At 39.8% G+C, this 13,462-nt stretch overlaps 1 long non-coding RNA gene across 1 annotated transcript in view; it reads left to right on the plus strand.

Moving 5' to 3' along the window:
- LOC135306299 (uncharacterized) overlaps positions 1 to 13,462 on the plus strand; it is a 46,124-nt gene that overhangs the window by 3,234 nt on the left and 29,428 nt on the right. The window contains exons 2-3 of the long non-coding RNA XR_010367101.1: positions 9,502 to 9,555; positions 10,457 to 10,541. This is a non-coding gene — a long non-coding RNA (uncharacterized LOC135306299). The remainder of the gene's footprint in view (positions 1 to 9,501; positions 9,556 to 10,456; positions 10,542 to 13,462) is intronic.

Below are 13,462 nucleotides of genomic sequence, written 5' to 3' on the forward strand. Positions count from 1 at the left end.
CTTTCTCAGAAACTTCAGCCTTTGAAAGCAGTTACCAAAATATCTTCCTAGTTAGTGCTGTTAATTACTCTTAGTATTGGTTTGATTTGTTGTGCCTACTTCTCTTTCTACAACTTCTGCTTGAAATACAATTGGTCATATTTATAATGTGTTTTCATTGTTTGAGCATGAAGTGCTTCTTCCACTTCTAACTGTGGTTGTTCCATTTGCATAAAATTCCAAATTACGAGTTCAGCTCTCCTGGGGTTTTATTTCTGTAAGATTTAATATTGAGATAAAAGACATAATAAGCATAGAGGATTTTAATTTTTCTTAACTATTAACAATAAGACTATATATTTTTTAACAGATATAATTTTATAGCTCTAAGGAATACCTTCATGTGACAATTACATGCAATTAAAATAATCCATTTATTTCTGTCCCAAGATTAGTCAAATGCAAATGACAATTTTTTTTAATATTAACTTCATCAGAATAGTAATACCTGGTAGTCTAAGCAACTTTAATTATTATGATGGAAACATTTTAGTTATGGAAAGACACTGTGTGTATAAATACACCCCTTTTTTTCCATAATTAGTGTGGGTGAAAGACAGTTTGGGGAATCTATCTGTGTACAATACATGAATTCCAATTTGATTTTATAAACAGTCCCTTTTCTTAAATCTTTCACTGTATTCTGTGTGCTACTCAACATATTTTGGAGAAGGAAGGAAGTGTGTAGGATGATCTGTATCAAAAAAGGCTGATTATTAAAGATTATCACTACCTGAACCAATGCTGCCTGGGGAGAACGAAGAGGCGCAATATCCTTGATAAAGCTGTTTTTCTCTAACTTATCTGGAGGAAGCTGAAAGAATCATATTTCCACAGAAGCAGAACAAAGGCTCAGGTGTCAGGCTTGGAGACCACAGAGCTTAAAAGAGTTGGGGTTGGAGGGAGGGGGCAGTGGGAGGAGGCCAATACTTGAACAAACGGTGGAAAGTTGAGCACCATGGGAAAAAGTTGAGAGGTGACTGTTTGCCTGCACCACCAGGTACGAAAAAAGCTGTCAGCAGACATTCAAACATGCAATTCAGACAAGAACCCACAAAAGGGAATCTGAATCCTGTAAAATTTTTACCTAGTGTCAGTTACTGTTCCCCAGCAAAAGGGAGGCTGGGACACCATTTCTTATTGTTTTATGTCCAATGGCACAGTTCTTGCAGTAGCTTGGGAAAGCAATGTGATTTGGAATTTTCATAGAACTTTTAATCTCCTATTCCATGTTGTATTGACTTGTGGAGCTGTGGGATACACTGCTGTCTGCACTGGGCTGGGGAGGCACCAAGGCAGCTGTATCATGAACTGAATGGCACATACAGACAGTGAACAGAGGGCATTGTGCTTAAACAGCAAGCCAGGAAACCTGGGAAAAGAGAATGGTAGGGTTTCTGCAGGCTTGAAGCACCAAACATCCTCATCTGGTGTGCTGATGCCCACCAGGACTTGCCTGGCCCCTGCACCCCTGGGAATGTTCAGTTGGAATATGTTCCTCTGGTAAATGGCTGAACAGCAAAGCTATTCAACAGAGATTAGGATATAACCCCAGCAAATGTATTTAATAGTAAACTAAAAAATTCACCTCTAGCAGTTCAATTTCTGAACTTTTAATTTTCTCAAAATGTCATTAATCTACTTGGTTCTAAAGGCAGTGTTTTAAGAGGCAAAAGTGAAGGAATAGAAAGCAGTTCAAAGATTACATTTTGTTTCACAAATATCTATCAAGTAATTATCAGTGAAATCCAGGTGCTTAAACCCAGGCACAAATCTCAGGAATCAGTGGGGAGAACACCTCAGCAAGAGCTGAACTCCAGCCCTCTACCTGCAGCACAAATTGTTCAGGGCTATTCTTCCAGGACTCCTAGTGAACCCACAACGCTGAAACATGAGGAGCACCAGGGTGAGCATCCCCACCTGCAGGCTACAAACTCCCTGACTTTGTGCCACACCATGCAGCTGTGGCACAAAGAACCTTCCTTGAGGATTTCACGCTTACAGCTCTGACAGGCAGTAGAAACCCTCAATTACAGTGACTTTTCCAATAAGCATCTGGGCAATGTGGAGCATAGAGTGCATCTCATGCGGGGAAGCAGTACATGTTTCTCACTATCACATGTGAAACACTTAGAGGCAACCCATAATCTAAAACACAGTGTAAGCACAGCCATAGAGAAGCAATGGTAATGAGGACCAAGCCAATTGGTCTCTTCATTCCCAACAATCAGGATGAGGTGTTCAGAGCTCTGACATTTAAGGTCCCCAAATAGTTATTTTAATTAGCTTAAATTTTCCCATTTCATCATAATTCCAAAACACAGAGTATCCTACAGCTTGCTGTTGCCTCTTGTGAAGCTTCTAGAGAATTGCAGGGGTCAAAAAATATGTCTACATGACACAGCCCTAAAACTCCCCAACTGGGCAGGTGTCAGGTGGAATATCAACTTCTTAGGCACTGTCCCACAACCTCTTGCTGTTGATTTCACTGCCAGTTACTCAGGTCAGCCTGCACAAGGTTTCACAGCAAAAGAACATCATACCCTGTTCCAACCATAAAAATATTTAATTACTACTATAGAGAGGTAAGTGACAGCAGGAAGACCAATCTCATCAAAACAGAAAAACCTAAAAAAAAGTCCTCTACTTTTACACTGTGTCAAAACTCAGAGTCCTCCAAACCTACAAGACAGTGTACTTAAATAAGCCCTTCAAAGAAAAATTAGCAATCAGAGTTAGTGCCCAATTAAGACAGATAACTCCCAGGGAGACAAAATCTCTACTTTTTCACAACTCAAGTAAAAAACATGGTGTCAGTTCATGGGGTGCAAATTACAACCAGAAGGCTGATTGCTCTCAGTTAGCTGAAGTTTTTCCAGAATAACACAACATAATCCCAACAATTCTGGTGCCTTTCACAGCTGGATCAAATGAAGTGGAATGACCTTTGGCGTGAACAGGACAGGCCACTTAGCCCTCCCTTTCCAAAGACTTTTTATACCATGAAAAACAAAGAATTTGTTGGAAGGACCTGTAACCCACCTCCATAATAGCCTGTGGGTGTAGCAATTTTGGTTGAAGAAAACTGTGTAGCTCTTCCAGGACATGAGTTGCAGCAGGTTTTGTATGAGAATAGGTGTCTGAACAGCTAAGGAAAAGAAAACCAAGCAACTTTAAAGTCCTTCCCAAATTTCATTATGGCCATGAAGATATATTCCAAAGCAGAACTAATTTTCTGGATTGTAGCGCATTTAAAGAAAATATAGACCAGCTTTTTTAACTACAACAGATTTCTTTTCTTCACACTTTCATTAACTTGGCATTTTACTTCACTGAAATGCTATAGGTCCTCCTCTTAAAAATGTGTCTCACAAAATGCAATTCCCAGCTTAAAAGCCTTCTAAGTCCTGCTTGCCTTTGAGTTTGTCCCTGTGGGGACATTGAAGAAGGTGCATTAAGGAGGGATTCATGTTGAAAAAATTCTCTCAGGTAATTCAGTAATCACAGATCTTTTGGTATGCAGTTTCAAAGCTTCCTGTAGCTTGGCTGTCTGTCAGGATTTATTAAATCTGGGCAACACATTAGAGTAAACATTTGTCTCCACTTTTCATAACATGTTCATCTATATCATAACTGGCATACAACTACTTAAAAATCCCAGGTTGCTGTCCATGAACAGAAACAGTGCTAATCTCTCTCCAGTCTGCTCTTCTGTTCCTCTGTAAGAATAGCAGGATGCTCATCCTCTGCAAAAACAAATTGGCCAAGGAACAACAGGTCTTCAGGATCTCTCTAGAAAAATCTTGCTCCTTTATAGCAGTCCTTACACTCATTGCTTTACCCTTCAGTGAACTTATGCCAATATTTGGATTTTAAATTAAAAGTTGCTGGTGAAGTCACATCTCTAGGATACACGCAACTGGCTTGGGGACAGCTGGGATAATTCTGCAACTATTATAAAAACATTGTCAGAGAAGCATCTCTAAATGGTACCTGTTGGTACTTTGTGTGCCACAGAACAATACAAAATGATGAATAACCCATAATTTGGGTTGTCTCCAAAGACTTTGCTACAATGTTTGTCAAGGAAAAGCTTGACTGCTGCTCTGCAATAGAGAAATACTTCAAGAAGAAACCTTATGCAAACAAGACCAATGCCACCACACACAGGCAGAACTGCAAATAAACTGCTGATGGATTGGCTTAGAAGAGGACAGGCAGCAAGACTGAGCTCCAAGTGTGTCTGCTGAAGTCACTGAAAATCATTCCAGGCAACAGATCCCCTTCTGTATCTTGCAGACCAAAAATGCACTTCCCCATTTGGAATCACCATGTTCTGCTCTCCTGGTTTGCTCCAGCATTTATCAAGGCACAGCAGAGCCATAGAGGAAGCAAGGGGCCAATGTTCCTGTGTTCCTTCAAAAGGAGTAGCTATAATAGTTTCTCTGACTTTTGTCATGTTTTGTTGAAGATAAGTTAATTACTCCCCTTCTCACAGTTTCTCTAAAAGCCATTTCTCATTTCCTAAAATTTCCTCTAAGCATTAAGAAAGCATGCCATGGAAAAGACTGGAGAGCAGCTGCTACTGAGTTGCAGCAAGGCATCCACCATAGAACTTCACCATGCAGAAACAAATATCATATTCTAACTTATAAGCTTCTTCAAAAAGAAAGTTCTAAAAGAAAAATTTGTGTGGGATCTATTTGATCCTCAGTACCATAAGACACTGATATTTAAAATACTTATTCCCAAATTCCTTGGTATGCTGAACTTACAAAGATTAATAATTTTTTAAAAATCTTTTAGTCAAGTTCTGTCAGCAGTGTGAGGGGACAATTTCAGATATCTAGGGGTTCCTCTTATTATTTGAGCAATCATGGTTTGAGTCCCATGCAGACATCTGGATAGAGTTAACTAAGAGTCTTTACTTGCAATAGTCCCTCCATTACAAGATAATAAAGCAAAAATGTATTTTGGGTGGAGGAGAAAAGACTCAGTGGGAAACAAAACAAACTTGGGAAAGTGATAAATCAACTACATATTCTAGGTAAGGGATTCCCATGCCAGAATTTCTCAGCAATGCATCTAAGTTCAGCCTTTTTCTCACCGCTGTGAGCAATTGTTGAACCAATGTTTCGGAGCTGGCACGAGCCTTCCTTCTCTGCTGTCACAATTGCAGTTTGCTGTTCAGGTTCAGCTCTGGGCATGAAGAGATGAATGGCTCTGAAGGCACTACTTAAAGCTCTCTCAGCTGCAGTGCACATGCTTTTATTTGCTGATAAGTAGAAAAGGAGTCCCTCACTGGAGGCCACCTCTTAATTCAATCACAGCTTTCCAGAGCTTCAGCTCAAGCAATGGATGTATTGCCTGCCAAACTCCTCAAAGCCACAGAGGCTCAGTACTGAATCTCCAAGGTGTAAAAAAAACAGGTGCATGAACATTTAAACAGCCCTTTCAAACACTTATACAGACCCAGTGGTGGTGAGGGAAAAGCAATATCTGCTATTTTTTCCTTCACTTAATCTGTTTTGCTGTGGAAATGCGGCTGAGGTGATATTTGCCTATGTTTATCTTTTCTTCTAAGCTTCTTGCTCCTTTTCTTTTTTTTTTCTACCACCATTAACTTTAGAACCAAAGCAATGATTTCAGCACTGTTGAGGTCTCTGAGGTTCCTTCATAAAAAAATCACCCTAATAGTGGAGAGATATCTTGTGACCCCCACAAGTAAAGGAATCAGTTCAATGAAAACTTGTACTGTTTAAGACACCAGAAAACCCACAGAGGAAGGAGCTCTTATCTGTGCTGGCTAGAGTTTATAGCCACAGAACTGAAAACCAAAAGCTCTTGGTTCTGGTGTTATGAGTGTGTTGTGTTCTGGTTTTCAGTGCCTTACTCAGTGCACCCACAGGACAGCACTGCTTCCTCAACAAGGAGGGACAGACACCTACATCCTTGACAGGGTGACCATGTCTGAACCAGGTGCATCAGTCTGACATACAGTTTCTGTCCCTTGCCCACATTCAGAGCAGCCAGGGTGTATTAACTTTCCTGCACCTCTTTTGTCTCACTGGAGCCACAAAGCTGCTCTGGGTCCTTGCCCTCCCTGCTCAGCAACAAATGTAAGCAGCAAGCTCCCACCTGTTGAACTTCACGCCACAAATCACATTCTGAAGCAAAATACATGAAAGAAAGTACCAAAAGAAAAAAAAATAAAAAATAAAGAAAAAAAAGAAAAAAAAAAAGAAGTTTCTTCTTTTTAATTAGCTACTTCCCTGAACAAACAAGTCCAAGGCACAGAGGCTCCAAAGCAGAAAGGAATGTGCAAATTGAGGAAGTACAAACTTATAAACAGAGGTGCTCACACTAAGGGGAGAACCAGACACAGACAAGGAAACTGCTGGTTCAGCTCAGGAAACAGCAGTGACTGATATTCATAAACTATAATGATGCAGGTGATTGCCAGGTTCTCCATTGACTTGGTGAGCCAAAATACACCACTCCTCCCCTTGTTCTGTATAGGATAAGGATGTCACAGGCAGACAGAATTAGTCACTGTGAGAGTATGAACAATACAGGTTGATAGTGCTGGTCATGAATTTTAAGAGCCAGACTGTGAACAGACATCTCAGCAGAACAGCAGAGGACAACCCATTAAGAAGAAATATGACATCTTCAGGTGATAGGTCACCACAGAATTTCTATTTTGGGTGCCACAGTCAGCTGTGTGATAGATCATGATCACCACCTGACTGGCAACAACATCTTGTGTGGGGGAATGTGGTTTGGCTAAACCTCAGGAAAGGGACATTGTGAGATGCAGTGCTGAACAGAGGTCTGAATCAGGTCTATGCTTCATCAAGGGCCTGCAGACATAAAACAAGTCTATCTGTTATGATTTGGATTGGGTATATTTTTTCCCTGGAACAGAGCCATTTGATATACTTTTGCAGCACACCATAAGTCAGAAGAACTCCATCCGATTTCTTGTGGTGAAAGCTTACTAAAAACATGCCAAAAAAAAAAATCCCAACTAAAAGACCCAAGCTGAAGACTGACCGCATTCTCAGACCTTGTTAAAAAAAAAAAAAAAAAAAAAGAAAAAAAAAAAAAGAAAAAAAGAGAGTCTCTCTCAACATTTGCTTTGGCATTCTTACAGTGTAGCATGCCAGACCAGTACCTCCTAGTAATCTGTTAAAATATTTATGTGCTTGCAATATTTTAGATGCATTGGTATTCTGGATGTTTTGGAAAGGCTGGAGGGACCGAGAGGAATAAAGGAACATGTTTCAGCCTGAAGCATGACAACATGATGAGGAGCTCTGGGCTGGCACCCGACATCATGGTTTGCCAGAATCCTTGCAGTCAGAACAGCTGGACTTGCTCAGGCTACTTTGAGACAAATGGGAACTGTATGTCCTGGAAGTTAGCACTGAGGTGTTGTCTCCATTGTTTTGCTGCGGGCTCCACTGTGGTTTTACACACCACATCCTACTGCAATTTTCAATCCTTCTCCACAAGCACCAAACTCAAACAATAAATCACCAGAACTCACTCTGGGCAGGGTCACCACAAGCAGCAGTTGCCCCAAGCAAAAGTGTTTTGCCATCCTCATTATGAACTAAAAGGAAACTTTTCTGATTATCTGTGCCAGGGCAGCACAGACTTGCCAGAATAGTAGAGATAAACTTCACACCCACTGAGCTTTCCTTCAAACACTAATGCTGAAATCCTAGTAAGAGGTGCCAATGTCTGTTTCCTATCTCTCCTGTGCAGGGAAAGGGGGTCTCTGGCTGGCTGACAGTTGAAAAGATCCTGATGCTTACTTTCCAGCCAGATGACAGATGTATAAGAAAGGCTGTCAACTCATTTCTCATAAAGCAATTTTAAAAAGTCTGGCATCTTGCAGCTCACGCTGAATATGAGCAACACACTGAACCCCAAAAACTTTTCTGAAAACACTGTATACTGATTTCACCAGTATGAACCTGCCAGATCTAGACTAATGTAGACTATCCAGCTATTTTGTGTGAGGTCAAATGTATGGACTGTTCTCTTTAGTGAAATATCTCACCCAAATATTTCACTGCATCAGTCAATTAAATCTTACGCCTCTGCATTTAGGAATGACAGCTATCTACAGGAGGTAACTATCACTGTACCTTAACCCCATTAAATGCTGCACAGAGTTGAGAACATTTCACTTGATAAAAAGCAAACAGGAACAAGCAAACAAAAAAAGAGTTTTAAGTTGCCCTACAAGAGAAAATAATACATTTGTACTTCCCTTGGTCAAAGCATAAGCTCACCATTTAATTGCAACTTGTTTGATAGCAATCTGTTAATACTTGTATAGAGATCCTTGAGGAATTTTCCCTTGAAAGGGAAAAGAGCACAGAGAAAAGACAACATAAAGCAAACTTCAGGACATCTGATGAATACCCAAGCAGTGGAAGAAGTGAAAATGATTAATGGTATAGTATCAGCACAGAACAGCACAGTGGAAATAAGATAGCTGAGGTTTAGAAAGCAGGGCCATTAACACACAAGGTGAAATGACCATGCAAACACTGGTGGCTGAAGGACAAGGTAGCAGGAAACAAAACCAAGCTACTGATGCCTGTAAACCAGGTACTAAAAAGCCAGGACAGCAGGCCAGCATACTGATGAGAGAGCAAAGCACGGTAATTATTCCTCCCTTCTCACAAAAAAAGCAGCAGAGTTAATTTTATCCTGGAACAAAAACCATATGCCATTGAATGAGCATTACAGGATCAGCTCAATATTCTAGCCTAGCTGTCTAATAAGAACTTTTTCTTTTCCTCTAAGCACTTGGCAGTGGAGAAAAACATCACACGGTATCTTGCAAATTATTGCTCTTTCTCAAAACAACTTTACAAATTTTCCTTACAAAAGGAAAAAGGTTTTAAAATATGACCTTACAGAATTTTTTTGTTACTTTTAAAAATTCTAGAACCTAGATGAATTACCAGACTTAGAGAAAGTCTGAACTCAGGCTCATGTTCTGAGTAAAATTCTGATCAACAATATGAAATGTGAGTTCTGCCTTTGTTGTATCTTTTAAAGAGCACATGTTGTGAGTTTTCCATGAACTTCAAAGAGGTACTCTTCTTTTGCATAGCTGGACAACAAAATTTGATACAATTAAAATTATATAGCACCCTTCTAGCTCTCATTTAAAAGAAAATCTTCTAGATGCAAAACAAGTGAAAGGGATGTAGCTACATATTGCTATGGTGGCAGTCAGACCCAATATGATTCACAATGAACTTCAACTTCTTTTAGGTAGTTGAGACAGCTAATTGAGATTCAAAGCATAAAGGAAATAGCACTTCTTATCAGTGAAAAGAGTAGAGAAACTGCCCTTTTACACATTAGCTTTATCTCTATTCCAGTACAATCCTCCATTTAATGTTTTATCTGATGATGCCATACATTTTCTAGACTGCTGCTGAGCTCCTGTGGGATGTTACAGATACCATGGTCACTGCACTCAAGGTAAGCTCCCTACAGAATATGCAGGACTTTTAGAGAAGTGACATCAAACCAAGCTAAACTATTTCTTCCGGCACTATTTAAATCATACCTTTCTTGTTACAGGTGAACATACAGCAATCTACCATAAGGTCCATTTTCAGAAAAAAGCTCTGTCTCCCATTATTTTCTATGCCACCTTAAAAAAAAAAAAAGTAATACAGACTCTTTAAAAATGTAGGTTTTTGGCCATCGACAGCACCCAAACAATATTGGAACTGTCATAGTGCTTTGATATAATAAAACGTTTTTAAATACTCTTATGATAGAGGCATTATAGAATGAGTTGCTATTAAAGTGGATCCCAGTAGCTTTTATTTTCATTTCATGTTATTCTGTTTGGCCAGAAGGCTCAGTAGACCTCTCTGTCATTGCAGCCAGTGCAGCGCACACCAGCATTCCAGCTCGGTGGCTGGAACAGCCAGTGACTGATTACATTGTCTGCCCTTATGCTGTCCTACGAGCTTGTTAGATCCCTTAATGGTGAAGGACTTGACTCTCCTTACAGCCTCTTCCTCACTTTCATTCAGCCATTGCAAACTGAGACCACAGTATGCAAGATCCACCATTAAAGGAAAACGTCTTTAAAGTTTTTTGCTGAGAACTACACTGAAGGTACTTCCTGTTGAGACATCTGTCTGAAACTATTCAAAATATATTTCCCTCTACTTCATGTTCATTTTACATTGATTCCTAAACTAAAGCCAAGTTGCAATTGTATGTCCCTCATTTCTGCACTAGATCTATTTTATTGCCAATAAAGTATGCAAAAGCATTATTGAAGCCTTTAAACCATAGGTTAACTAGCCACAGACACTCTTGCCTTAAAAACATAAACTCTTCATAAAAATAATGTGTTTTGCAGCTCCTCATGAATCAGATCCCGAGTTCTCAGCCTATCACATGAAAGACAGGGAAGATGAAAGGCAAGGTCCAGAGCAGTTAATTTGGTAAGCATCTCATTTTACTTTGCTCTTCCTCCATGTGGTCCAAATGCTAAGTATCCATCTCAAAGTAAAGATGGTCCATTTTAGAGAAAGCTGATAGTCACTGCTATTTTTAAAAGGCATTTTTTTAGCCTGGGCAAGAGCTCTCTACACAGCACTTTTCCAGAGAAGAGCATGATCTGTATCCAAGCAGGTAAGGACTCCTGTGGATTGTGAGGCTGTGCAGAGATCAAGCATGTTGTGGGTGAGAGCTGACCAGCAGAGCCCTCCAGCAGGATACCCAAGGACAGGCACCCTGCATTTTGATAACCTGCCCCCAGGCATCACACAGCCTGCCCTCAGGCCTGCTGTGGAGCAAAGGGGCTAAAATACCCCTCTATCTGCAGATTTTCTGGCAAGTGTCTTGTTGATCCAATGATATCACTTACCATTAACAGACTGAGTCTCTCACAGAGGGAATGCCTACACTAATTTTGTTCTGTTTATATAACCACTCAATCAGAAAAGTTTTTTTCTGTTTATATTTTATATGCTTTAATAATAAATAGATGTTTCTTCAAAGCTGGCAGTTTCTTGCAGTCAGAGGCTGTTCAGAAATTGGAGATTACTGTGACTACTCCTTGTCAAGGGGGATATTTTTCACTTGGGCCTAATTTAACAATAATCCTACCTTAACCTTCTGTGGCTTCATAATTTTTATAGGTGTAACTTGTCTAGATTAGATATCTTGAATCAAAAAATTATGATCATAGTGAAGTTAACTGTATTTATGTTGATAACAGAAATGATATACAATTTCCTTGCTTGTTTATTTTCCTAAACACTTGAGTTTTGAAGGAGAGTTTTCAAAAGGCACAAAAACCCAGAAATCGCCCCTGCATAAGGAGTTATTTGAAATCTGGCACTGCAGATTAAGCCAGTAGCCACACTCTGCCAGCCTTTGAATGAACTTGGGCTTGTGATCAATGGGCTTGCTTTTCAAAGTCTGTCCATTACCATTTTTGGAAATTACTTGCCTGACAGCTAAGGAAAATAGTTCAATGGGGAGCATTTGCTTATTAATCCAACAAGTGGGAGTCAGCTCTTCCTTCCTCCTCCCTGTCTTTAGCCTGTTGCTGTGAGGGTGACATTTTTGAAACAGTGCTGTTAGGGGTGTGAGTTGCCATGGAGGCTCCCCAGTTACCTTGATGAGCATGCAAACATGGATACAATTATACTGGAGCTGATGGTTTTAGTACAGCTTATATCCACTCCAGAATGAAGATTGACTTTAAGTCTGTTGATACAAAATTATGTTAACACAGTTATATTAAAAAAAAAATGGGGAAGAAAAAATCGGGTATAGAGGAGTCCTTACCCTCACATTATTTCAGTTCCCATCTGCAAAATAATGCTTTCTTTCCCCATAATAAGAATTGCAATATTCCATTACAAAGCTTCTCCCAAAAATCCTTTCTTCAGGTATTGTCAGAATCACTCCTCCAATCTACCTCTCTAGATAAGATAGCTGTGTTTGGATGACATTTGTGTCATTTTGTTGTGAGCTGATCTGGCTTCAAAACATCTCTGTACTTCTGACAGATTACTTTTGAGAGTGATTAGTTTCCAGAGCAGGCTCACAGCATGACCATACTCTAAACATAAAGTATTTAAAACAGAAGAGTAAGATTATTTGCCTTGAGGGAAGGCAATATTTATGCCAGTCTGCCATCCAAAACAACACATTGTGCAATCCCAAGTGCTCCAGGAATGAGGGCTATACCAAATAATCTGTTGAGATACATTATATTGAGAAAACTGAACTGCTTAACACTATACCTTTATTCTAATTGCAATCTAAGACATGCTGTTGGCTTCTAAAATGGGATACTTGAGAAAGAATATCCTCGATTTCCTCTCCCATACTGCTTTCCTACCCAGTGTTATATCTATTACACCATTTCAAATTCACCTCTGGGCAGATGTTGCTGACAATCTGCAAATGCCCTGTCCTCTCATGCAAAACTAGTTACAAATTCTGTGTAAGTTTCCAGTTGCAAGCTCCCTCCCATCCCACTTGCCTCATGGAGGTCATCCACTGTCCTGCAGCAGTCTGTTCCATGGACACATCACAGCAGCAGTAGCACAAGGACCACACTCTGTTCTGGAACTTCCTGATATGGCCACATTATGTTGTTTTGGTTTAAACACCCCCTTCTCAAGCAAACTCTGTTCTGGCTATCCCTAAGTATTAGATCCTCAAATATGTGGACAGGCTGCAAAGAGTCCTGAAGAGGACCAGAGAGCTGATCAGAGGGGTGGGAAGATGGGCATAGAGGAAATCTTAGGGAATTTGGCTTGTTCAGGCTTGAGAAAAGAAGGTTTATGGGACACTTCCTCAAAGACTGTCATCAAAGAAGATGAAGACTCCCTTTTTACAAAGAATTATATGGGGAAAATGAGGGGTAATGGATACAAGTTACTCATGAGATTCTGATTGGATGCAAGAGGAAAATTTTTAACAACAAGAAAAATTTCCATTGGAATAATCTCCCCAGGGAAGTGGTGAATTCCCCAGCATTAGACACTTTTAAGATTCAGATGGACACAGCGAAGGGACAGCTTTTCTAGACCATGCTTTTGCCAAGAAAGTTTGTCTTAAACACTGTTTGAGTTCCCTACTAGCATGGTATGCTACAATTTTATGATTATGATGATTACTTTTTAATGAAGCTAAACCTCATGTTCAGATAAGCATTTAATATGTCTCTTTGTTAGTTCCCAACAGGCATTCCAGAATAGCAGCTGAATCCCAGGTCTGTTACTCAGATATTAGGAGCCTTTAGAGTTAAAACCAGAGCAATCTCGACATAATCACCATGAAGTGATGAACACTTAGAGTTGTACATGTTTACAGTATGTACAAGTTTTTCCATTTGTATGAA

Source organism: Passer domesticus, chromosome 1 (genome assembly GCF_036417665.1).
Source record: "Passer domesticus isolate bPasDom1 chromosome 1, bPasDom1.hap1, whole genome shotgun sequence".
Lineage (NCBI taxonomy): Eukaryota > Metazoa > Chordata > Aves > Passeriformes > Passeridae > Passer > Passer domesticus.